Source organism: Kogia breviceps, chromosome 20 (genome assembly GCF_026419965.1).
Source record: "Kogia breviceps isolate mKogBre1 chromosome 20, mKogBre1 haplotype 1, whole genome shotgun sequence".
NCBI classification, from domain to species: domain Eukaryota; kingdom Metazoa; phylum Chordata; class Mammalia; order Artiodactyla; family Physeteridae; genus Kogia; species Kogia breviceps.
This window is the reverse complement of record NC_081329.1, coordinates 4245757-4271680: the sequence shown is the minus strand read 5'-3', so window position 1 is coordinate 4271680 and position 25924 is coordinate 4245757. Positions and strand designations below refer to the sequence as shown.

Genomic DNA, 25924 nt, shown 5'->3' with positions numbered 1-25924 from the left:
CATTAATTTTGTATCCTGCTACCCTACCAAAATCATTGATTAGCTCTAGTAGTTTTCTGGTAGCATCCTTAGGATTCTCTATGTATAGTATCATGTCATCTGCAAAGAGTGACAGCTTTACTTCTTCTTTTCCTATTTGGATTCCTTTTATTTCATTTCCTTCTCTGACTGCTGTGGCTAAAACTTCCAAAACTATGTTGAATAAGAGTGTTGAGAGTGGGCAACCTTGCCTTGTTCCTGATCTTAGTGGAAATAGTTTCAGTTTTTCACCATTGAGAATGATGTTGGCTGTGGGTTTGTCATATATGGCCTTTATTATGTTGAGGAAAGTTCCCTCTATGCCTACTTTCTGTGGGGTTTTTATGATAAATGGGTGTTGAATTTTGTCAAAAGCTTTCTCTGCATCTATTGCGATGATCATGTGGTTTTTCTCCTTCAGTTTGTTGATATGGTGTATTATGTTGATTGATTTGCATATATTGAAGAATCCTTGCATTCCTGGAATAAACCTCACTTGATCATGGTGTATGATCCTTTTGATGTGCTGTTGGATTCTGTTCCCTAGTATTTTGTTGAGGATTTTTGCATCTATATTCATCAGTGTTATTGGCCTGTAGTTTTCGTTCTTTGTGACATCTTTGCCTGGTTTTGGTATCAGGGTTATGGTGGCCTCATAGAATGAGTTTGGGAGTGTTCATCCCTCTTCTATCTTTTGGAAGAGTTTGAGAAGGATAAGTGAGGCCTATCTTAATATGTCATTTTACTTATCACTCTCTCTCCACCAGGGTTCCCTGTGTCTCTTACATTTTAGTGTTCCCCTGTCCCTTATTCTCCTTTCTTCCTCCCTCCTTTTTCTCCTGCCCCACTGTCTGGAAATAACATCAGGTTCTCACCACTGTCTATGATTCCACTTTTTCTCCCTCTTTGTCATGGTGTTCAGTGTTCTTCTTACCTATCAAAGTTCTAGTAGACGGTGATAACAAAAATGAAAACCAATATCCTCCATCAGGACATCCTTTCCCTTTGGCCCCTTTTCATCTTCATCTCCTGTGAATTGTTACATTGTCCCAGCACCTGGTGAAAGGGTGTAAAACCTGAGCCTGACAGTGAATGAGTGTTTACCAGGTGCAAGGGTTATAATTGTTTAACCCTTAGTGCAACATGCAAATTTCGTCTAATGCACTGTGATACCATTTGTTTCCATTCCCCACATAATGTAGCATTGCTAAGCACCTACTAGGCATTCAAACAAACACTCTTTTCGATGGACCAATTCTTGGTCATAGAATACATGTCCACATTTCTCAGAAAGTTGTGTAAGTTAGCCTCTTTTCTATGTGTCTACAGTAAGAATTCTCTTTTCTAAAATGATTTTTAATTTTATTGGAGTATAGTTGATTTACAATGTTGTGTTAGTTTCAGGCATACAGCAAAGTGATTCAGTCATATATGTACGTATTATCATTCTTTTTAAGATTCTTTTCTCATATAAGTTATCTCAGAATATTGAATAGTTACCTACGCTATACAGTAGGTCTTTGTTGGTTATCTATCTTATATATAGTAGTGTGTATATGTTCATTCCAAGCTCCTGATTTATCCCTCCCTACCACATTTCCCCAATGTAACCATAAGTTTGTTTTCCATGTCTGTAAGCCTGTTTCTGTTTTGCAAACAAGATCTAAAATGAAACATGTTAGTATGTTGGTTATTGAGTCTTAAAAATATTTCAGCTAATTCTGATGACATTCGGGGATAATTTTTAAAAAGTTAATGAGTTATGAGAATTATTCAGGGACTAGAGAAGAAAATAACTTATACAACATTCATTTTTCAATCTTAAATTTAAAAAATGAATACATGTGAATTTGCCTATCTAACCAGACTTGTATGAAGAAGGTCACTACTTTGGATTTTTCATTTACTGTGACTTTCACTACCAAGTTTTCTCATAATAGTATACAATGGGGGCTGTGTACAATTATCGTCTTTTAACTTTCATCTACCCTTTATTGCTTGGCACCGGTCTTACTGTTACATATCTGCAGTGACATGTTCACATAACTCTGCTTCCTATAGCTTTTTATACTAATCTGTTTGTTCTTGTCATTAGGAGGATAAATTAAGACAAAGATGTAGCTTTATGCTTTCCTTTATGTAAAAGCCCTGTGGTATATTGTGGTCCATCCAAAGATGCTTCTGATTATGTAACTGCATTTACTGAATAAAACCTGAGCCTAACTGTGAACGAGTGTTTTCACCAGGTGCAAGAGGCCATTTGTCAAAACTGACCTTTTCTGTGAAACAGCTACAATTATTAGTTGATTCAAGTGTCAAAGCTCCATCACAAGATAAGGGTGTCAGCCAGGAAATTTTTTCTCATTTGATAATAGGTTTCAGAAAGAGTTACAGATGGATTTGACGTTTCTGTCTAAGGTTGAAAACTTAGCGTGAAACGTGCCCAGAGCATTTTAGATGCCTACCTTTGAAGCGAGTTATATATCACAGTTTTAGTTTCTTTGTAGATTGCTCATAAAATCGTAACTCTTTGAGCAATATCTTGTTTTCACTTATCTTGTTTTAGTGCTAACAAAAGTAAGGAATAACAAATCTTTTATTAAAACCAAACTTCTCTGTATGCTATATTATTTTATAGCATCTATACTATCAATACATTAATACACAGTAGATGATGATGGAAACCCTTTAAAAACGTAGATTATTCAGCATAAATGCTTAATTAATGACAACCTACAACTGATTATAAAATCAGGTGCCATGGTTCTGTAAACAAAAGACAAGATAACAATTCAGGAAACATGAGAAGTACAAACCAGTTAGAAAAGCTTCATCAGGTAAACTTTCAACAGGATTCTTAAGAGGAGAGTTTCTCAGTGCAGCAGACTGTAGACAACCTTCTACATGTTAGCATAATACTTATTTTAACTTGAAAAAGTCCCGCAAATTCGTTAGGCCTTGCAGATTTTATAGCAATGACTAGGCATCATCCTGCAAAATAGAAGTGTTAAAAGAACACACAGGAGATGTTTTTGATTAAAAATAGAAAGTATAACTCTCTCTAGTGCCAAAGGTAGGACAATGGGAAAATAAGGAAGCTGAAGAGATTTATTTCAAGGCAAAGAAAGGTATTTAACTTTAAAACCCAGGACTGTGATAGGCCCCAAGCCTACTTCCATGATAAAAAGCATCCTGGCAAGAAACGAATGCGCCTTGTAATGGCCAGAGCAAAGTCAAGGCAGCCATATGGAGAACTAAAAATAAGCTTGCTGTTAAATCCACCTGTGGTGGTGGAGATGTCACCTTGAAGGTAAGGAGAGCAGAAACATGAACTTTTTAGAAGAAATACACGTTAATTATGAGTTTATATACGTCAGAGCACCAAGTTCAATTAAGTAAAATAAAAGCAGCATGAAAACAACTCAATGCTGATCTCTTGATCCCATCCCATTCCTTCAAGGCTTTGATTATCCTTCAGAGCATCTCCCTTTACCCCACTGTGTGTGTGTAGATACATCTTTTGGCTTTGAATGGTACTGTGGAACCATGAAAATTACTCTGTAGACTGAAACTGCAAAGTGATCTAATAAATGGCAAAAATCATTTTTTTCCCCATGACTTTGATACATTTTGGTCTAAATACTAAACACTCCTTTTTGGTCATTTATAATGTAGAGGGAAATGAAAAACAGTAAAATTATTCACGGTAATTTGACACACTGGAAACACTGAGAAGTGTTTTTTGTTTTTTTTTTGTTTTTCAGCCGACAGACAACAGTGGATATTGAACGTTATTCCGACAGTGACTTCATTTTCTTCATGTGAGGGCGGAAAGTGGTGGCATCTGAGGTAAGTGTGGAGCAGAGAAATCTCTCTGACCTAGTTCTGGTCCGACTGCACGGCTCCTTCCCTGGGTCCTATGCTCTGCGGATCCTACACGCGCCTGCCTTGGAGTCAGGATTCCTGTTGGGAGAGGACATTTGGTTGCTAAATTTACAGTTGCATGGGATGGCCAATTCTTCGTAAATAGGTACCAGAATAGTTTTCGATAGTACTTTTTTCCCCTCATTGTACAACTTCTGATACGGGGTGAGCATGTTTTCTGTGCCTACATCCTACACTAATTGTCATATTTTGAATTGGGATCAGCTATCATTTTATCCTTGTGCCATTGATGTTGTGGAATATTGCCAAGTTCCTTTTAATATGAGCTTCTTACCCACTTCTAATCCTTGGGACATTTTCATCCTTTTCATTACAACCAACTTTCCTTATTGATGTGGATCAGTTCGGCTTCACTGAATTCCTCTGGCTGCATATCCAGAGTTTCTGGACCAGAAGCAATGACAGAAGTCCCATGGTTGACTTCTGCTATGGCTCTGACTTGACTTCTGGTGGTGTTTTCAGGTTTCTTTGCTGTACTTTTATCTGTATTAGTCACATCGTCTTTGAATTGTCGAGAAATGTTACTTGGGTTTATCGCTGGGAGACAAGGAGACAGCACAACTGCATGCTTTACTGTCTGTGCATGAATTGAATAACAGATGTACAATGAGTCATCAGTGAAGTTTGAGATATTTGAATGGGCTTTGATCACAATGCACATCTGATATCTACGCTGGGGTTTGCATACTGAAGAGCTAGCAGCGAAGTTTGTAATGAATGCAATTACTCATAGTTAATATGAAGTGGTAACTTACATTTGAGCTGTTGTTGGGACTGTATCATCTAACTTAACCACAGTAACTGGAATTCAAGCACATGGGAGCCACGTGAGCAAAGACAGCTTCTGTGCGTGTGTATGTGGCAGTTTCGTGTGCTCTGTTGTACTATTTGATGGGAACGTGTTTTTGCTTTTGTGTAAGCGGAAATGTTCTCTCTCTCAGGATGTGACCTAAAAGTCAGCCTAATTGTTTCAAGAGGTAACTAGAGGTGCTTCAGATGTTGTATGATGATGGCACTTTGTTGTTGGTAACAGTCTGAAGATATTTTATGCTTTCATTCCCGAGAGTACCTTTCTCTAGGGGGAAGATTGTGGGAAATTGGGGGATTGGGGCACAATGAGTTGTTTCAACCTCACAGTTAAGAAAGTCTCAAATTTTTTATTTACTGTGATTCAATTGACGTCTAACGTTGTATAAGTATAAGGCGTACAAGGTGTTGGCTTGATGAATTCATATATTGCTGTATGGTCACTGTAGCACTAGCTAGTACCTCTATCATGTCACATAATTATTATTTTTTATAGTGAGAACAATTGTCTCTTAGCAGCTTTGAAGTTTATAATGCAGTACTGTTGGCTATTGTCACTATGCTGAGCGTTAGCTCTCCAGGACTTGTTTGTCTGCTTATTTATCTACTGGTTGCAAGTTCTACCCTTCAACATCATCTCCCCGATCCTTGACCCCCAGCCCTTGGTAACCACCGTTCCACTGTTCCCACCAGTTCTGCTTGAAAAGCCTCGAGTTAAGCCATGACTTTATATTTAGATGACAGTAAGAGTACAACCTGAATAACTACGGACAGGATTTAGAAATTTTTTTTACTACTTAAATTATTTAATATGTTTCTTATATTCTTAGCTACTCACAAAAGGAAGAGACTCAAGGCTTCTTAAGCTCTGAAAGTTTCTTTACAGCCTATGCCCCCCCAAATCACAGAAATTCAGAGCTTGAGAGCATGGGCTCCTCTAGTACAAATCTTTTAAGAGAGGAGAAAATAGGGAATCAGAGAAAAGGAAACAAATAGAAGTAGCTACTATTTGACTTAATTCTCACAACAGCTCCCTGGAGTTGGGTGGCAGGAATGAAGGTCACTGTGCCAGTGGGAAAGAGATTTAAAGAAATAGACTGTCTTTGCTGAGGTGACCCAGCTCCTGACAGGAACGCTCATCTTACCCTGGCACCGAGGCTGTATGTTACCCACCTGTGGCATTGTGTGTGCAAATTGTTTCTCTTTGCACTCATGCGTGGAGACCCTCATTTACAGAAACAATTAAAGCTTCGAGCAGTTTCTCTGCAGAAGTCCTTGGCAATCTTGATCTCCTTTTCCAAAGGCTTTCAGGTAGTGTTACTCTAAACTGCAGGATGCAGCTTGCTGGAACTATTAATTCAGGGTCAAGCAGAAAGCTTGCAGTAGCTGCCTACAAAATGAAAATGATGAAATTTACTCTGGGAATGCAGCCTGTATTGCTGTTAAATCATTTGCATACTGTTAATGCTTTGCCTGTGGATCAGTCCAGGTGGTCTCAGAGCTCTGTTCTCCCGAGTTTCCCTTCGTTTCTACTGCTAACCGGTATGATAATGACTTCATTAGTTGGTTGCCGTCGTCAGAAGGCTTCTAGACTTTTCAGACAAGTTTTTGTCACGTACGCATATTCATAATGTCTTTTCTGCCAAAATACTTGGTATTTAGACAAAGTTAAAGGTACACGAACACAAATTACATAGATGTCTAAAGGAGTTAAAACGTTAGGCACATTTGGAGGAGAATGTCCATCGTTATTTAAAGAATTTGAGTTCTCTCTATCTGTGCTTTGTATGGAAAGCAGCCATCCTGAAATAAGAAGATGCTTACTATAGAAATGATGGTGACATTTCCAAAACATGCATAACAAAGTCTATAGAATTACACCTGTGATTTCGCCAGTGAATCTTTCATGCTCAACTTTCCTATATAGAAGGTTTCAAGATGGATAAAATTTTCATGCAGAAAATTGCATGTCCGCAGCAAACTTGGTGTGACAGATGAATCTTAAAAATACCTTTGAATCTTTTGTGTCAGAGTATGGTAAATAAAATGAGTGGTAAATTTAATGGTGTAGGCACTTGCAGTATATTTGTGGGATTAAAACATTTACATTGAAAATACTACTGATGTAATACGTGGACTTTTTCAATAACATTATACAATTAATTTCCCCTTTGTCCTTCATGATTATAAAAGGTCAAATAACTTTTTCTGTAAATAGTAATTAACTTTGAATGATTCTATTAGAATTTGTATGATTCAATTTTTAAAACTTAATCAAATTATAAGATAAGAGAGCCACTATTTAAAAATTCATTCAAATTTTCCTGAGACTTAAGCTTGGCGAATCATAATTTAGCCCCGTGGGATAATATACACTTAACAGCCTGAGATTGGACTTGGAGTTATCTGCATGTAACAAGCAATTTGTTCGAGGTGAAAATTCTTCAACACATATGAGGTTTGCACAGTTCCTAGAGGCTCACATTAAATCCATCCAACAGTCAAATGATCTTGCCACCAGCTTCCTCCCAGAAAACTGACATTTGGAAGGCTAAATAAAATACGTAATGGGAAAATCCAGAAAAGGAAGAATGATTATGTGTCAAAGGGGAGCATATCCTAGGTTTTCCCATCTTGCCTAACAGTTCATCCTTTGTATAACGATCATGTCAAGAACAATATCTGTTGTTGTGAGTTGTCTATGTATTGGGCTTGACAACGCAAGTTCAGTGTATGAAACGGAATTAATTGTTCTACACATGAGAGAGGCCTTTAAAAATGAAATTATTCTGGGTTATGACCTTAGGGAGTACGCTTGACTATCTCTGCAACCATGGTCTCTTTATCTCATAAAGACATCTGAAACACGCTGTGGTACTAGTGACGCACCGAGTTGGGAAGGTATTTTAGATAATACATGAACAATAGCAGTTCAAAGGAAAAAATGATTCACCTAGTTTCAGAATTATAAGTAATTTTGATTTTAGCGAATTACATGTATAATTCAGGAAAGACGGATTGTAAACTTAAGTAAACATAATCATTTTGTGCTCTTAAAGTTCTTAATTTATTAACGGTTATCCTTGGCAGTTTTAAAAGAATTTCTAAAGGTAATTTTTTCCTGGCTTGACCCCTGCAAACGCCCCCATGTATCATAGCTCTGTATAGAACGTTTATAGACTCTGTTAAAGCATTGGGCATTTCATTTCATTTTATTTATTTATTTATTTATTTATTTATTTATTTTTTTTTTTTTTCCTTTTGTGGTACGTGGGCCTCTCACTGCTGTGGCCTCTCCCGTTGCGGAGCACAGGCTCCGGATGCACAGGCCCAGCGGCCATGGCTCACGGGCCCAGCCACTCCGCGACATGTGGGATCTTCCCGGACCGGGGCACGAACCCGTGTCCCCTGCATTGGCAGGCGGACTCTCAACCACTGCGCCACCAGGGAAGCCCATTTTATTTATTTTTTAAACATCTTTAGTGGAGTATAATTGCCTTACAATGGTGTGTTCGTTTCTGCTGTATAACAAAGTGAATCAGCCATACATATACATATGTGCCCATATCTCTTCCCTCTTGCGCCTCCCTCCCTCCCACCCTCCCTATCCCACCCCTCTAGGTGGTCACAGAAGCACTGAGCTGATCTCCCTGTGCTATGCGGTCACTTCCCACTAGCTCTCGATTTTACAGTTGGGCATTTTAAATAGCTCTTCGTTCTCTTTCATTTCACTAATTTATAGATAGTGCTTACATTTTCCTTTTGAACCATTGTATTCATCTGTCTTGAACAAAGGTAAACAGTTTGTATCCTATTTTGATTCCTTAGGGGAAAGTTCGTTTTCCCTTTCTTTCTCTTTGTGTTTGTCCTCTGTTCTTCAAGAGCTTGACAGAAAGTTCTGGATTTCTGGACGTTGGATGTCGATGTCAGGTTAGGTTCTGTGTTCACTAGCGTGTGGTTCACTTGCCTGTCCTCAGCTGCCTCCCCCCCAGGTCTGTCTTCCGCTTCCCGGATCCCCTACGGGGGAGAGCTGGCCTGGCTACACAGAAGTCCTCTGGCAATTGGGTAAAAGGGTTGTCGCACGCTGGAACTTGCCGTAGAGGAAGCCGACTTCCTCCGATGTGAGGCGGTCTCATCAAACTAGTGTGCCTCGTGCCTGGTGGTGAGGAGACCCTGACTGCAGTGGGAATGCAGCATAAAGGATAGAGTCTGCGGCCATTTTGTACATGAGCAGGCTTTAAGGAATTATCTTTCGAGCTGAGCACAGTTTACACAAAAGAGAAGGTTCCAAAGCTGAAGAGTTTTTATCTAAATTGCAGTCAATATTGACAGAGTGACTCCTATGGAATCTCAAAGGATTTAATAAAATTAAGTCTATTCACAGCAAATTGGTACCCATTACATAAGTGGCAAACTTGTTCTACTTTTATCGGGGAGTTTCATTTCCAAGGCAGCAGATTATAAAACCTCAAAAGTGGTGAAGAAAATCTTCTTCGCACTCGACAGTATCGCCCTATTCCAAGATACAGCAGAAAAGCCAGGGTGACAAATAGTTCTGTCTTTAATGGTGTTTATAACTTTCAGTTATATTACTACCTTTATTTTCTCTCTCATCAGATATCAGCTTATCTAGCTTCTTAGACTTTTCCTCATAAATCAGACAGTTTTATTCTTCAACTGATTTTTAAACTCCACGGATGGGTTTGCTTAATTGTTTCTTTAAATTTCAGAAGAAAGTAATATCCTAATGGCATATTTCTCTAAACACATAGAAAGACCTACCTTTTCTAGCCTAGTTATAGCCATGAAAGCATAATTTGCATCAAAAGAATTTGGTAAAAAAACTCATAAGGTATTTATGCACTTGAGTATGGATAGACTTGATGGAATGTGAGTTGGCCGTTAAAATATGGTGTCAGTTTAAGAAATTGTGTTGAGTGGTGCCATGAGGATTGGCTTTTTGACCTGTACATTAAATTATTTTCTTGATTTAGAATAAGAATGAAGCATATTCTCAAAGAATATTTGAAATATAGAGGTATATATTGGTATATAGGATGGTGAAAAATTGCATAGATACAGCTGTAGTTTCTTAAAACCTTAAGAGTTTTATTGGAGGAATTACCTCCCTAAAATAGATTTTTAGTCACAATTGTCTAGTTGTTAGAAATGTACTGTTTGGAGTCGACTGCTGGGATTTTTATCCTTGTGTTACCACCAGGCATATTAGATATGTTTATTTTATATCTTTGTACCATAATTTCTTTATCTGTAAAATGGGGATGATCAGTTTATTTCACAAAGATGCTGCAAAAACTATATATGTGAACATGTGTGTAAAACAAACTATTACATAGCATGAGATCAAAACGTTAGCTAATATGCCTTTTATTACTATGTGAGACTCACTGGGGAACGCAAAATTGAAAACAGTATAGCAGCAACAACAAAAAGGACTGCTCATTTCCGTACAGGGAAATGGGCTTGTTTACAAATTCTACAAGGTAGTAAATGGAACAAAATTGACAATGGTGGAAATCTGAACCTCGTGGTCGTCATAGCAAACTTAGAGACGATCGAAAGCTTTTAGGTTAGAACTTTACAGACTTATTTCTAGTCTGGATATTTAATATTACTTGAAGCAGTTATTTTTGTGACTCATAATTTTCATTAAATCAAACTTAAAACGTTTCTGCCTGGAGACACTGTCTTTGAAATCCTAGGCAAGGCTCAGTAGGACTGTTTGTCTGTGACAGTATTAAATGTCAGGCTGAAAAATGTCAGCTCAGTCGGATGATTGTATACTTTCGCACTTAAAATGGAGAGACGTAGTTCAATATAAACTTTAATATCATCAGTGAATAAAACCACAGCTCATACAGGAATCATCTTATTTACATATGATAATGTACATACATAATATACACTTGTCTAGCACCTGTTCAATAATGCTGATATTATAAATGATAATAAGTATATATGGATCGTTCTTAATATCTAGGAGGTTTCCATGAAACACAGGTGTCTCCATTCTGTTTTGGAAAGCAGGGTCTGCGATCAGGGCAGCAGGCTGATTTGAGACTTGACTCTGGGAAGGAGAGAGGAAGCAGGGAGAAACGGAAGCAGTGACCAGAGTATGTCATCTGTGACTCTGACCAGGGATTGGGTTTTGCAGGGACACCTGAGAAGCATGTAGAAGGCTTCCCAGACTTGGCCCTGGGCTGCAGCTTTTACCCACCAGCTCTCCTCCTGTACTGGCTGAGGAGTTCCTAGTATCAACTACTCCTCGCTTCTGTAACACATTTGTACAGGGCCCGTCGGTCCGAATTTTAGACTTGGAAGATGATTCTATGACAGAAATCTGAAAGAACATGGAAAGGCAGTGACGGTGGAAGGCTCCGTTTGAGGGTCACCTTGCACGAAATCGCCCAATCTCACTACCTCTGAAATGAGAGCCAGGCCAAGGGAATGAGAAGGGGCAGCGGCTCTTCCTCTCTTCTGTGTGCATCCTGTCCGTCCTTTGTGCTGTTCAGATCCATCGTTAGGTCTTTTCTGTGCCCAGCTCAGCACGGTGGTAAGTCAGACCCGTGTTTCTTAGGGAAGTAAGTGTAACGAGATGCAGTCCCCGTCGCTGCAGCCAGTTCGGGGCTGTAATCAATGACCTCCCTCTTCCATCACCCATGCGGGATGTCCCTTACTCTTGGCCCACATTTTAGCTTGCTGCTGGCAGCTGAGGTGCAGAATTTCAGCTCTTGGGGGACTTGGTCTCCTATCAGTTCAGAATGCTATGATCCCGCTTCATCGTGTCAACAGGCCTAGAAGTTCCAAGTGACGTCTCAGGGATTCCTCCGGCTCCCAGATGACTTGTCCCAGTAAGTAGCAACCACCCTAGATACTCAGGATATTCAGGTCAATTACCACCACGGTGCAATGTACGCTAACGAGGAAAGTATTCAGGAGTAAGAGTAGGCAGCCCAGCCTTGGTGAGAGGAAACCCATGCTACGGAGCCCATGCATGGTCTCTTCCCCACCACCATGCTTATTGCTTATGTGGGCCCGCTGGGATGGCCGAGGCCAGGGGCTGGCGGAAAGCACCGGGCACATCGTCTCGTCAGCCACGTGGCTGACCGCCTCCTCTGCGGAGGCTCCTTTCTGGTGGACATGGACGTGAGACACAAAGATGCTCGCAGCCCGTACTTTAGCCCGGATGCCCATTCACGTACCTGTTCCCCCGATCTCCTCGTTCGCCATCTTAATCTTGCTGTTTTAAGGACCGTGACCCCCCACAGCCAAGATACTTGTCACTGGCTAGGAGTTCATGTATATTCTTCTCTCAGGCCACCTCAGCCTCTTTACAAACACAGCTTAGTGAATGTAAAGGGGGTTCACAGCAGCATGAAACCCTATTGACTGGGAACATTTTCCCTCACAATGTCTTCAGGGCCACCTGTAAGTGGGTCTGTAGTGGCAACACTGTTAAGCAAAAGATGTGTTTCCAGCACAAACACCTTAAGCTGCCCACCTGTGAACCAGATCTGAGTGTTTTCTTCTCCTCTGTATGCTGGTCCTAGGGAACCTCCATCACGTACAGGGTTTGTGCCAGCTGACCCTGTGATGTGGAGATCTGTGGGTATTCACCTCATGATGTGCAGCTCTGATTTCAGCGTCACTGATGTTCCGTGGTCAGGTACTGACTAATTATCAGGACCCGGTGGCATAGCAGGAACTGTTGACTCTGCTGTATATAACATGCCCTTGCTCTGGGACCCTAGGTGTCTGTGCTGTGACTCTCTATGGGGACTTTCCAGACACTTCTCTGCATCTTTAGCTACTAGGGTTATTTATCATAGCACTGGCTTTCCCAGATCATGCAGGTCGCATGGTAGGGATTTTGCAGCACAGAGTGGACCTGACATTCCTCTCTCACTCTAAGCCCCACATGAAACTGGGACCCTTTTGATCCAACCAATAGATGAGTCAGAGTAGTATTTGCAAGAGTGACATATGCTGTCTCTAAAATCTCAAGGGGCCATCAAGTGCTGGGACTCTTATTTTGTAGTAGGGAGTTCCAAGTGTACTAATTTGTTTGCGTTGGAAGTACTCCTGGAGTGTCCCGGATCATAGACCCCCTCCCCCCAAAAAAACTTTACCAATATGAAAGGCCTCTGAATCTCTTGAGGTGGTTGTTTTCACCCCCTAAAGCACTTGCCACTATATACCCTGGAGCAATTACCATACACTAAGACTGCATGACACTTTGTGGCATGAGATATCAAGTCCTCACAGACTATAGTTTTGAGAGAAAAGGAGTTAACACCATACTGAGGCCAGACTGTAGGTATATTGCCGCCCTTTGCACATAAGAATGAACTGCTTTCTGATGAGGATTGAAAAGCTTGGATTCATCAGATCGATAGCCGTGTGCTGAGTTCCAGAAGTGGTGTTAATCTATTTCAATGTACACATCACTTACAGCCTAGGAGCTGTAAAAACGATTTCCACTTGGTTGTTTCTTCTACTCCCCTTCTAGTTTATGAAGGGGGCCATAAACGTGAATTCAAAGGGATATATTGGTAATCAAAATCCACACTTACATAATTTAAGTCTGAGGATGTTGCCAAGCTTTTCAAATCTACCTGGATGCTGTATCGCTTCTGATTTATTAATTCGGTTGAAGGGTGGCAGATTCTGGGGTTTCTCCTTGGCCCTTCCTACAATGTTGACTCTTAATCTGGGTCAGTATATTGATGGGGGCTTATGACAGTTGCCATGTATAGCCACCCCAGGTAATTGGCAACATGTGGTTCATTCAGACTCATTGGACCTGGAGTAAGACAGACTTGGGCTACTATTCCAATTATCATCTGGCCTCCAATAGACCCCGATCTACCCGGGAGACCATTATGACTTCTAGCGGGAGAGTGGAATGGTTCCATAATATATTTGTTTCCTATCGCTATGTACCAAACTCCCACAAAGTTAGTGGCTTACAAAACAGTTGCGTTATCTCACCCTTCTCTAGAAGTTCAGGAGCAGCAAGACTGGTTTTCTCTGCTCAGTTTCACAAGGCTGAAATGAAGGTACTGGTTGGGTGATGACCTCATCTAAGGCGTGTGGGGAGGGTCTTCTTCCAAGCTCAGTTTGTAGTGTTTGTGCAACTGGGATCTGGCTGCTTGTTAGCCGTCAGCTGGAGACCTCTCAGCCCCAGAGGACGATCGCAGGGTCTCACGCAGTTACTTCCCTTGGTCCAGAGTACAGTTACTCTGCTAAGTGGCCACAGGTCCCGCTGAGGCAGGATTTACATCCCTTCTTAAACTAGGAAGAAGAGTTGCATAGTAGCATCTTCTATTGGGCTGCATAAGAAAGCCATAAACATTGTCATGATGTTACTGCCCTTCTCACTTGTATGTTTCTATGCAAATAACACAGTGGAAATGATGTTCTTTTGAGGGGGGAAGTGATATTAATAGCACGGCAGGAAGCATATCATTGGCATCTCCACTTCCCTAGCGGAGTAACAGAATGAACAGTGATCTGGCTGGGGAAGCTAAGGTGTGTGCACATGCGCTCACGCGCTGTCCCACTTATCAGCTGTGTGACACCAAGTGAATTATGTTTCTTCCTAAGTGCACTTCTTTATCTGCAAAATAAATCGGGTCCTTCAAATTCTACTATTCAATGATTCCAACACGGATAGTGTTATTTCTTGATTACTTCTAGGCAACCGATGTGTTCGTGCACTTATTCTCCTTTTGAAGATGGACAGATGTTCTCTTCTTGAGACACAGGCGTTGATTTATAGCGGTAGAAGCCAACGGGGCAGGTATTTCAGTTGTAGGGAGGCAACTGTCTTATTGTAGCAGATCTAGAGAATATTTACCTACAACGTGTATAAATACAGTGTACATAATTCCAGGTGAGATGGGCTCTAAGGAAGTGTGAAAAACAAAGTCCCAATCACACTAAATGGTGAAGGATGGTGTATCAAGCTTTTGTGGATGGAGACTCGGTGAGCTATTTAGGGTACAGAAGGGAAGAGCATATGCATTTGAAAGACAAAGCTTCACAGAACAAAATCTTATCCGACAAGTACAATTATCCAGACACTTAGTGGAGGGCAGAAATATTTATATAATGTCCACAGTTGTAGAGAACTGTGCAAAACAAACCAAAGTTTGTAAGGTCACTTAAATGTGTAATCATTTATGCCTCAGGAAATTGGCTATTAAGCTAAGTTCTAGATTTCAAAATGAAGATTCTCAACCGCATAGTGGTGGCTGGTTACTAGGTGATTTTTCGGAACAGGCCAAATGCAACCAAGACTAGGGGTCATTTTTCTTTGCTTTGTTCTGTGGCTACGATCTGCCCTTATAAGGTGCAATAGAATCATCCAGACCATTTTCCCAGTGGTTCTGGGAAAATACATCACCACTGCTACAAGTGGGAGACCAAAAGACAAAAGTTCCTGTTTATAAGGGTTAATAGTGTCAGCTCATCAATAAAAATACACAATATTTTTCACATTTCTGATTAAATAGGATTTTAAATACTCTTCATTTTCAAGCCATTCTATACATGCATTGTAATTATATCATGTTTTTTCCCAGAAAAGTATTTTTATAAATAGTATTATTTTTCATGTCTGTAGGTTAAACCGTACAAGTAATATCTCTAACTTGATTCATTGCAAAAACATGTTCTCTATTTTTCATGTAATTCTGTATTGTCACTAAGTTTGGACAACTAATTGTACACCTTGGAGATAATTTCACAAAGTAGCTCTAAAGCTCTAACAAGGATATTGGAGATACCTTGTTTCCCCTATTATGCTGTTGTCTTTAACTAAAGACCCATAGTAATTTCATTCAATTACCGTTTTTAGTAAGTTTATTTTTATTTCCAAACTAAGAACCATGGCTTGATAATTGTTTTTTACATGAAATTGTATACAGTCGACCCTTGAACAGTGTGGCTTTTTGCCGGGCACTGACCGTCCGAGCAGTCAAAAATCCACCTGTAACTTACAGTGTCCTCTGCAGCCTCCAAGCGTTTACTGTTGAAAAAAATCCACTTATAAGTGGACCTGTGGTCAAACCGATGTTCAAGCATCAACTGTGCTCTTCTTCTTTGATTAAGTTATTATGATTACTTTTTCTTGAAATACATATATTACACGTAAGTTTTATTAGCCTAGACACCAAAATCACCAGAGTCTAGAGCTATGTTCGGAATCGCCTTCTAAATTACACCTTTTTGCAATAACGCAATGCCCTTTTGCGGCGTCGAGTCCTGGCCTTGCTGATGCCCGTGGGTCTACAGCTTTACATCTCAGATTCATTCCTCAGCACTGGCATTGCACAGGGCACCTTCCAGTCTTTGCTGATCTTGCATGCAGAGCTCTCTAGAAGATTTTGCTGATCTTGCATGCAGAGCTCCACAGAAGATTTTGCTGATCTTAGACGATTTTTGCTAACAGTTATCTAGCCTCCTTTGGTGTTTCTCTTAAATTCTGAAAATTCCAAAACGACATTCTTCCGAGCTGAGGTGATAGGTTCTCTGCATCTACCTAGTCCGGGTGGTCTGTTCAGAACACAGAAGACTGAACATTTAATTTTCTCCCCTCATGTCTGAGATTTTAGGGAATGACGCTTCTCAAATTTCTCATTTGACAGTTATGAACTCAATCAGGATATTGAAGGATCATAACCACAGTCACTGTCATGTTTGCTTGTGGGGCCATGTTTCTCCTCATTGGCTCCAGGGATACTCTGTAACTATGCACGCACTTGCTGGCCTTCAAGGTTGGACGGGTGTGAGTGGTTTAGCAGAAGCTGGGTGGAAGCAGCCTTCTGGTGAGTCAGCATGTCCCCCATAAGGAATGTGGGACTGGGAATAACACAGACCTCGATCTCCTCTGGACTGGGCGATTATTTCCTGGCATTGGGCACTAAGTAGTTAGCTTCCTCTAGCTTTACTTTTTCTTGATGCAGTAGGCTGCTGTCCGCCTTCGTGGCTATTGACAAGATGAAAAGAGGTACTGTGCACCTAGTAGATTGTACGCCGCCTACCGCATAGTAGGTACTCTAGAAGTGCTCGGCTCCCTGCCCTGTCCAGCGCTGGCAGCTCATGGGAAAGTTTGGTCACTGATGGGGCTGTGGGCTTTTACTCTGGTAGAGGATAGTTCCGCACGTGAATGTGGGCCGCTGTGAACGGTAGCCCACGGAGACAACTTCCCAGTTCTATGTTGCAGACTTTCTAGCTGCCACTTCTTCTGGACTCCAGGACTGGAGCCTAAGGCTCAGTGCTAAGTGCGTTCGTGGCCTTTACCCCACCCCCCGCCCCCCAGGGATTTTTTTTTTTTTTTTTTTCCTAACTCAACCGTAAACATTGTAAAGTTTTCCTAGAATTTGACCCAGGAGATTGGCAGGGGTGACCGGCTACTTTGGGAGGAGAGAGAGATGCAGGCAGCAGTCCACCGTGACGGTGTTCAGCGGCCCTCTGCTTTCCAAATGTATCAATATTTGAGATGCCATCCTCCACTGGGAGAATCGATGAACTTTATTACCTTCGGGCTCTGTCCCTCAGGCCTCTCTTGCAGACACGGCACAAGTGCAGGAGTGTCAGATAGCGACGCCCGTGAGAGTCTATACGAGACATCGGACAGCCTCCCACGTTGGGGGCAGTGAGGCTGACGAGAGTTATGGGATGATGAAAGATGGCCCCCGTTTTCCATAGAGGAGGGGCTTCAGAGCAGCAGCTGGGTGGCAGCACGAGCGTGGGGGTTTGTTGCGAAGCCGTGTTTGCATATGTCACTCTCACTGTCATATTTAGCTTGTATATTTACGTGGCACGGTAAGTATAAAGTTAGAACTTCCCATATCAAGTCTCCACTTGGCCGTTTGCTCTACACTGTGTAGATTTAGTTGTTGCAGCAAGGTGATTGAGATATTCATTATTTATGCGTGTAGATATTATTTAGTGGATCAAAACAGACTGAGGGATAATTTATGCAGCGCTAGACAGACACAGAGTCTTGAAAGCGCGTGCTGTTGCTTACTTTTTGCTCTTTGGTAATTAAAATGACTGTCAGTGCTTATGTTGCCTTTGAATTATGTTACTTTAATCTTAAGCTATTTTTAGCTTTACTGTTTATTTCTTCCCTTCTCATTCTCTTCTCTGGTCCTATAGACATTTGACAAGACACCCTGTCCATATTTAAGCTGTGTGGTTTTCATGAATGTGGAGAAGTTGATCCCTCTTCCTTACCACTAACACATTTTATATGCACTTTTTTTTTTTTTTTTTTTTTTTTTGCGGTATGCGGGCCTCTCACTGTTGTGGCCTCTCCCGTTGCGGAGCACAGGCTCCGGACACACAGGCCTAGCGGCCATGGCTCACGGCCTTAGTTGCTCCGCGGCATGTGGGATCCTCTCCGACCAGGGCACGAACCCGTGTCTCCTGCATCGGCAGGCGGATTCTCAACCACTGCGCCACCAGGGAAGCCCTATATGCACTTTTATTTTGCATAGAAGTTCATCTGTGAATATAAGCCACTGCACACCTATGGAAGAACTTAAAGCCCCAAAGTCTTATTTTCAGCAGTGATTATCACTAATGCTCACATTCTTCTGCCTTGCTGATCATTCATCTTTTCTAGAAATTGTGTTCACCTGCCCCATGCCTGTAGCATTACTGAGTTGGAGTACAGCACAGGACCAGCTCTGCAAATACACCTGCACTCTCATTTCCACTTCTTAATGGACTCCAGTCAGTGTCTTGGTACTAAAAGCCTTTCGTTACTTACTTCACCCTGGCCTTTTTATACTCTTTTTTATTTGCTCATCTTTATAGCCCAGTTGCTCTTTTGTTTTCATCAGCTGGCTTATAACATATTCTTCCAAGCACAATAGTTCACCATTTTAAACATCTATAACTTCAGCTCAGAATGGACTTTCTCTCCTGTGTTTGTCACATATTCCTTTTCGGACTTGCTAGTCGAAATATGCCTTCAACATAATTCCTGGTTTTTTTTGCTAAACCAACAGGGACTGAAACATGCCCCCTACCAATATCATTATTACCCCTCGAGCTGTCCCAGGAAGAAAGTGGCCTTTGTGAACAGTGGCTGTGGCCGAAATTCAAGGAGTCAAACATTGTTTTTAAATCCTGCCTTACAGCAGTTTTCCCATTTCTCCTTTTCCACTCCGCAGATAGGGTGGAATGCAGGTCTAAAAACTGCTGTGAGCTGCTGACACGGGGAGGAGTGTGGAGGCTGTGCTGCGAGCCCAGGCTTGGGTTCGGTAGCAGTGAGCTTACGTGGAAACTTCACGACTTCGGTGGACAGGGGATGAGTTCGCTCACCTTTGTCTTAGGGCAGGTCCCTGGCGGTCACCCCAAGCCCTCTACCGATCCAGCCATCCTTGCTTTGAAACCTCCAGAGAGTTGGCCAGTTACGACGTTTACACACAGGCTGAGTTAGTTCAGTGTCTGGTATATTTCACGAAAGAACTCTTAACTCAGAATCTATGTACTAAGTGTATCCTATGCTCCGGGTTCTCGGTAAATACCAGTAAAAAGCCATTAGGCCTTCATGGCAACCAGTTGATGTGCTGAGCTCTATGGGGTCACTGAAGCTTTTACCCAGTATATTTTTATTTTTTTATTCGTTTTTAAAAATTGAAGTATAGTTGACTTACAATATTATACTAGTTTTAGGATACAACATGGTAATTTTATATTTTTATAAGTTCTATTCCACGTGAAGTTATTAAAAAGTATTGGCTACATTCCCTGTGCTACATGTTACATCCTTGCAACTTTTTTGGGGGATTTTTTTAATTGAAGTATAGTTGATTTACAATGTCGTGTTAATTTCTGCTGTACAGCAAAGTGATTCAGTTATACATACATGTACATTCTTTTTTATTAATATATTCTTTTCCATGATGGTTTATCATAGGATACTGAATACAGTTCTCTGTGCTATAAAGTAGGACCTTGTTGTTTATCCATTCTATATGTAATAGCTTACACCTGCTGACCCCAACCTCACACGCCATCCCTCCCCCAACCCCTCCCCCTTATGGGAACCATAAGTCTGTTCTCTATGTCTGTGAGTCTGTTTCTGTTTCGTAGATAGGTTCATTTGTGCCATATTTTAGATTCCACATTTAAGTGATGTCATATGGTATTTTTCTTTCTCTTTCTGACTGACTTCATTTAATAGGATCATCTCTAGGTGCATCCATGTTGCTGCAAGTGGCATTATTTCATTCATTTATTTGTTCTGAGTAACTGTGCAACTTATTTTTAAAAGACGATTATTGCTATTATGATGCTATATCTTAAACTACAGTGACTTCCACATGCCACTGATGATTTGCCAGTGCCTGTGAAGGCTGTCTTATTCTATGGCAAAAGCTCGAGCACTTAAGGGGGGAATGTTACCTTATCTAAGTTCAGCTTCTATCACTAAAATGCCCCATGTCAACAGGGTTTGTCCCTGGTTCCCACTGTGCTTTGGGGACGTTTATTGAACACATACACAGCCCTGCCGCTGTGGCTTCATTTCAGTTCATTCTAAGCTGCGCAGCTGCCCTGCAGTTATCCCTCTCCCCGCGCATGGTCATGACCTCACTGAATTAACCGCACGGTGTGTGACTTTGCTAGCAATGGCTTGGCCGCACTACCGGACTTGATGGGGTTTATTTTTTTCTGCCATCTCACGCTATGTCTGGTTTCTAGGAGATACGGCAGAACCCATTCAAAATGGTTCTGCGGATTCTATCACTCAGTATATGGACTTTGATAAAGCTTTCTAAAAAAATTAACCACAGAAAGACCAATCAACTGGTGTGGTAGTTTTTAGCTTTATCCTAAACTGTAACATGAATGTTATTTGAGAGTCAGCAATGAGAAGTTTCTGGATGTCTTTCAATGGAAGATATTTAAGCTACCTTTCTATTTTGCCTGGGTTTACATGCAGGGAATATATCCAGGCAGAATGTGTTCTCTGAGCTTTTTCCAGCTCCCTTTTCCTTGTTGACACAATCTAAAGGTGGCGGGAGCAGGAGATACAGTCGTCTTTGCATAGGCATCGTCGTCTTCATGGCAAAGAGGTCTGGACCTGATTCCTGAGTAGGATGCCAAAGCGGTTAAAACCCTGGGATTTTCCATATGCAGAAGAACTTTCTTCTGCTAAGGCAGAAGGAAAGGGTGAGAGAAATGCAGATCTAATCTCAAATCTGTTCCTGTAGGATGCAAACATTGTTTTGGAAATAGAATTGATTGGCCCATTTTCTTCTGCACTGATGCCTCTTATGCGGATGAAACACCTTTATTTTTATTTTTATTCTTATTTTTTTGCGGTACGCGGGCCTCTCACTGTTGTGGCCTCTCCCGTTGCGGAGCACAGGCTCCGGACGCGCAGGCGCAGCGGCCACGGCTCACGGGCCCAGCCGCTCCGCGGCACGTGGGATCCTCCCGGACCGGGGCACGAACCCGCGTCCCCTGCATCGGCAGGCGGACCCTCAACCGCTGAGCCACCAGGGAAGCCCACACCTTTATTTTTTAAATATAAATATATGTATTGTATTGAAATGTTCCAATGTGTTAATAATGCTCTTCTTTCCTCTTAGAAAATGTACCTCTCTGCTGCCAAACGTCTGCTTAATTGCATTGTGTCTTTTAAGATAGTGAGGTTTTTTTTCTATAAAATTTTTTTGGGGGTATGAGTATTGCCTCTGCATCAAAGTTTTGAGTTCTGTTAATTTAGATTTACATTTTAGGCTTAATTATAGAGAAGTACAATCACCAGTTGGGTTTGATATATTTTTTTTTTATCAAGGTCCATTTTAAAATTTGAATTTTTTTCTCAAGCCAAGGTATTTTAGTCATTGCTAAATACCATGTATAGCCATGAAAATTTCACTGGCACCTGCTGGAGGCTTAGAAGAATGAGGGTAGTCAGTTGGCTTAATGAATAATTGAGTCTAAACTTTTTCATCTGCAGGTTAATTCAGATTTATTCTAAACATAGTGCTATAAGCTAAATAAGTCTGTAACAAATTGAAGTAGTTATTAATAGAATTATAGCTTCCCTTGACAGTGCTACACAAAGTTGAAACATGAATAACTATTGAGTCTTAATTTTGCTTCAGTGCACATTATTTTCGCAGCCTATGTCATCAGAACCAGATGAACTTTCTTGTTTTATATGAGACCTGAAACACTTAAATTGTCCCGATTTTCCAAGTGCTATATATTTAGTCAGGTTTATGGGACCGAGGTGTCAAATCACCACCACTGAATGCTTCTTAAAAGCACAGATAAAGTTCCTCAGTTCTTTGAGGCAGGAAAAATGCTTCTGTTCCACAGCTTTAAGCAGAAAGAGTTGGGAGGCCTGACATTTGAAGTCAGAATCATTGCTAACCTCTTCCATTTGCCTGGAATCAGTCAAACGGACACAGGCTCTTAAAATGAAAAGTACTCTCTCCTTCCTCCCATTCTGACAGATGCACATTCCCTTTTAAAATATAGTTGAACAGCTAATTGAACAGGTTTCAGAAGTGCTGCATCAATTTCCTCATCTGTGCTTCGTTGTTGGCTCAGAGGAGTTCAATAAATCAGAGTGAAGGTGAGAGAATCGCAAAAAGCATTCAGTCAGTAAGGACTTATTGAGAGCCTTCAATGTAAAGAATGCTGAACTAGTCATCAGAGGGATAAAAGAGAAATCAAAGGCGTGACTCGGGTCCCAGAGACGTACACGATGGATGATTCAGTATGGAAGCAAGACATCTCTTCCCATAAAACAATATTTAGTCTCTTTGCCTTCTCCAAGTTGGGCTGCATAAAAATAAATTGAAGATCATCATTTCTTTTTAGATAACATCACTATATACGGTTCCCATTTGTGTACCTAGAAGCACTTCAGTCTATCCACACGTTTTCACTCATTCCATACTGTGCCCCATGATATTGTATGTAAATTTCCAGTTTCAACTTCCAAGAGAATATATCTTCCATTTACATTTTTAACATTGTCTCATTACTCTAAAATATTACTAATAACTGAAGGCTCCATTTATCCAGCGTCTGTGTTGTTCTAGGCTCTGTGACATGGGATGAAACAAACACGCAGGCAGCCCTTCCTTTATATGGCACCGTGTTAACTAAGAGATGTGAATTTTCGAACCCTGTCCTACCTTTGCACCATGTACTCTATTTCTAAAGGTTGGACTTACAGAAGCATTGCCAAGATAGTACAGAGTTCCCATATATACTTTGCAGAGTTTCTTCTAATGGTTTCACTGTATATAGCTGTGATGCGTTTATCAAAATTATGAAGTGAACAATGGTATGATAATATTTACAAAATTGCCTGATGTTACTTGAATACCACTGGTTTTTTCCACGAACGCCCTTTTTCTGTTCCCAGATCCAGTCAGGATGATACCACACTGCATTTCATCTTCATGTCTCCTCGGTCTATTCCAATGTATGAGAGTTTGATGGTCTTTCACCTTTCCTGACCTTGACACTTTGGAAGATGGCTGGTTAGATACTTTTTGTCCACATTCCTCAGTTTGAGTTTGTCTCATAATCATGTGTTATGATTAACCTGATGCTACAGATTTAATGGAAGAGTACCCTTGAGGTTTTATCACATCATATTGGGGTGTTATCAACATGATTTACTTTCAGTGAGTTAACCTTGACTATTTGCTTAAAGAAGGGTCTGCCAGGATTCCTCAGTGGAAAGTTATTATTATTCCCTTTTTCCATACTCCAATTACTAAAAGGAAGGGAAGCCCAGCCCACACTTGAGAGGATAGTGGTGGTTAAATTCCATCTCTTGAGGGTGAGAGGTATTAAAGATTTGTGGGCATATTAAAATTATCACAATAAGGAATATTTTAGGGGTATGCAAAAATCTGTTAAGTTTTGACCACATGTTAACATTTGTCTATGCATCTTGACTGCACAAATTATTACTACAGTGTTCCCAGAGGAAGAGATGCTCCAGTAATGATAAGAAACCAAGATTTTGGTTTTTAAATGCCATTCTACAATAAAAGAAGCCATGCTCCTTGGAGAAATGGCTGATTCTGGGGTTGGAGCAGGAAATATGCAAGATAAACCTGGCGCGTCTTGCAATATCAGAATGTAAATAAGTGCTAAACACAAAAGAAAAAGGATGGGGGCACGTTATAAAGGACACAGGATCTGACCCAAAGCTGGAAAAATTTCACCAACAAAATGGTGATAGTAATGGATTATAATCCCCCAAATAAAATTAATATCCATGAGTCCATACTGATGAAACTGACTGAATAAATGGGAGAAAAGGGACAAACGTTGCTTACAGAAAAATTCCAATTACTAAATGTAGAAACAATGAAGAAAATAGAAAGTCATTGAAGGTACAACTTAATTTCCATGCAATTTAGTATCTGCCCAAAGCATACTTCATATAGTTTTAATCAAATACATGAGCCATTCTGCATAGTGTTCTTAGCATTTAATCCAAATGCTATTTATACCTCAATATTATATTCACGTTCACTGTTAAATTTTTAAAATGTACATAATTATAAAGGAAAAACATGCAGCCAGGTCATAAGTAAATTTCTTTAGTTTCTAATAGGTGTATTCACAGTATTTGCATTTCTTTTTTGTGAGTGTTTATAATTTATGTATCTTACCTACAAAATTCGGTGAAAAAAAACTAGGTGCTGTTTTGCTCCTTGAATTTTCATTAACCATTTTTGTTAACCTTTTTCCCCACCAAGTATTAAATACTTTTAAAAACATGATTTAAATTAGTGGACTGTTCTATTAAATAGAAGAATACATTTATCTAAGAAACCTCCTTTAGATATTTTACATAATGCTATAATATCCTTGTATATAAGTCTTTGCCTACACGTCATTATAGCTAAGGTAGGCTTCTAGCAGGATGAATAATTCAGACTATAAACATTTAAAGCTCTTCTCACACACACAAACATGACTTTTTAAAACTATCATAAAACTAGTATAATTTAACCATCATAGTATTGTAGACACTTAGATAATTCCAGGCATTTTACACTATTACCAGTGGTACATATACCTTAACCCAAATTACTAAATTCTCAAGTGTCTTAGGCTACTAATACATATTGCTAAATTGATTTCCAAAACAGATTGAAGTATGGCAAATTCCTACCATCTGACTGTTTCCTGTACTATTGCTAATATTAACAGTAGCCATTTTGTTTAAATTCTTAATTTTTTTGTAGTATAGATACCTTTGAACTCTTTAAAAATTTTTTTTTAGTGAGTTTGACTATGGAACACTGAAAAGGAAAATAACCTTCGAAAATGATTTTTATAGCATGAATACCTGTGAATTCTTTCACATAATTTAGCACATTTTAATCTACTGGTTAGTCAACAGTAACTAAATACTTGCAGTAATTCAACATAACTTCAAAATGGGGTCTTATTCAAATTTTTTAAATAGAAATATACTTGACAAATAAAAATCATATTTAGGTTCTAAGTGAGGTATGCTTATTTTGATGAAAAGGGGAACCTGGAAAAGAAAACAATTTTGAAACAGACTATGAAGACTAAACATCCCACAAGATATTTGAAAATATTTGTTCTCATATCTGCACACATTTTAGTTCAAAAATTTATTTTCTCATAGAATTCAAATTAATACAAAAATATCAAGAATAATTAATGTTCTTAGAGCAGATAATGAAAATTCAAAATTACTTTGTCGTTTTAATTCTATAGAATCCTAATAGTAAATGTAGTCATAATTTCAATAAAAGATGCTCAAGTAGCTTTCGAAATATGGTAAACTGTGTGTATATCAGTAATATGTTAGTGGCTGGTAGGCCTGTAACTTAATGCCATTGCTATAAGTTCATGATCATTAACCTACTGAAATTTAGCAGATTTCTATAATCTAGTAAAATACGTACTTGGATAGGTTCTACTGTCTTGTCTGCCAAGAAAAAAAACCACGTTAAAATAAAATCTTTACTGTTGAAACACCTGAAGAGGCCAGAAGGATTTTAAGTTCTCTTACTGAAGTGCAAGAAAATGCAAAAATTAAGGCAGAATATACATTTTCATTATGTTAAATTTCTTTCATCAT

At 40.0% G+C, this 25924-nt stretch overlaps 1 long non-coding RNA gene across 1 annotated transcript in view; it reads left to right on the top strand.

Annotated features, from left to right (window-relative positions):
- Nucleotides 1-3851, top strand: part of LOC136793309 (uncharacterized) — a 211661-nt gene extending 207810 nt beyond the window's left edge. The window contains exon 3 of the long non-coding RNA XR_010838444.1: nucleotides 3783-3851. This is a non-coding gene — a long non-coding RNA (uncharacterized lncRNA). The remainder of the gene's footprint in view (nucleotides 1-3782) is intronic.
- The last annotated feature ends 22073 nt before the right edge of the window (nucleotides 3852-25924 follow it).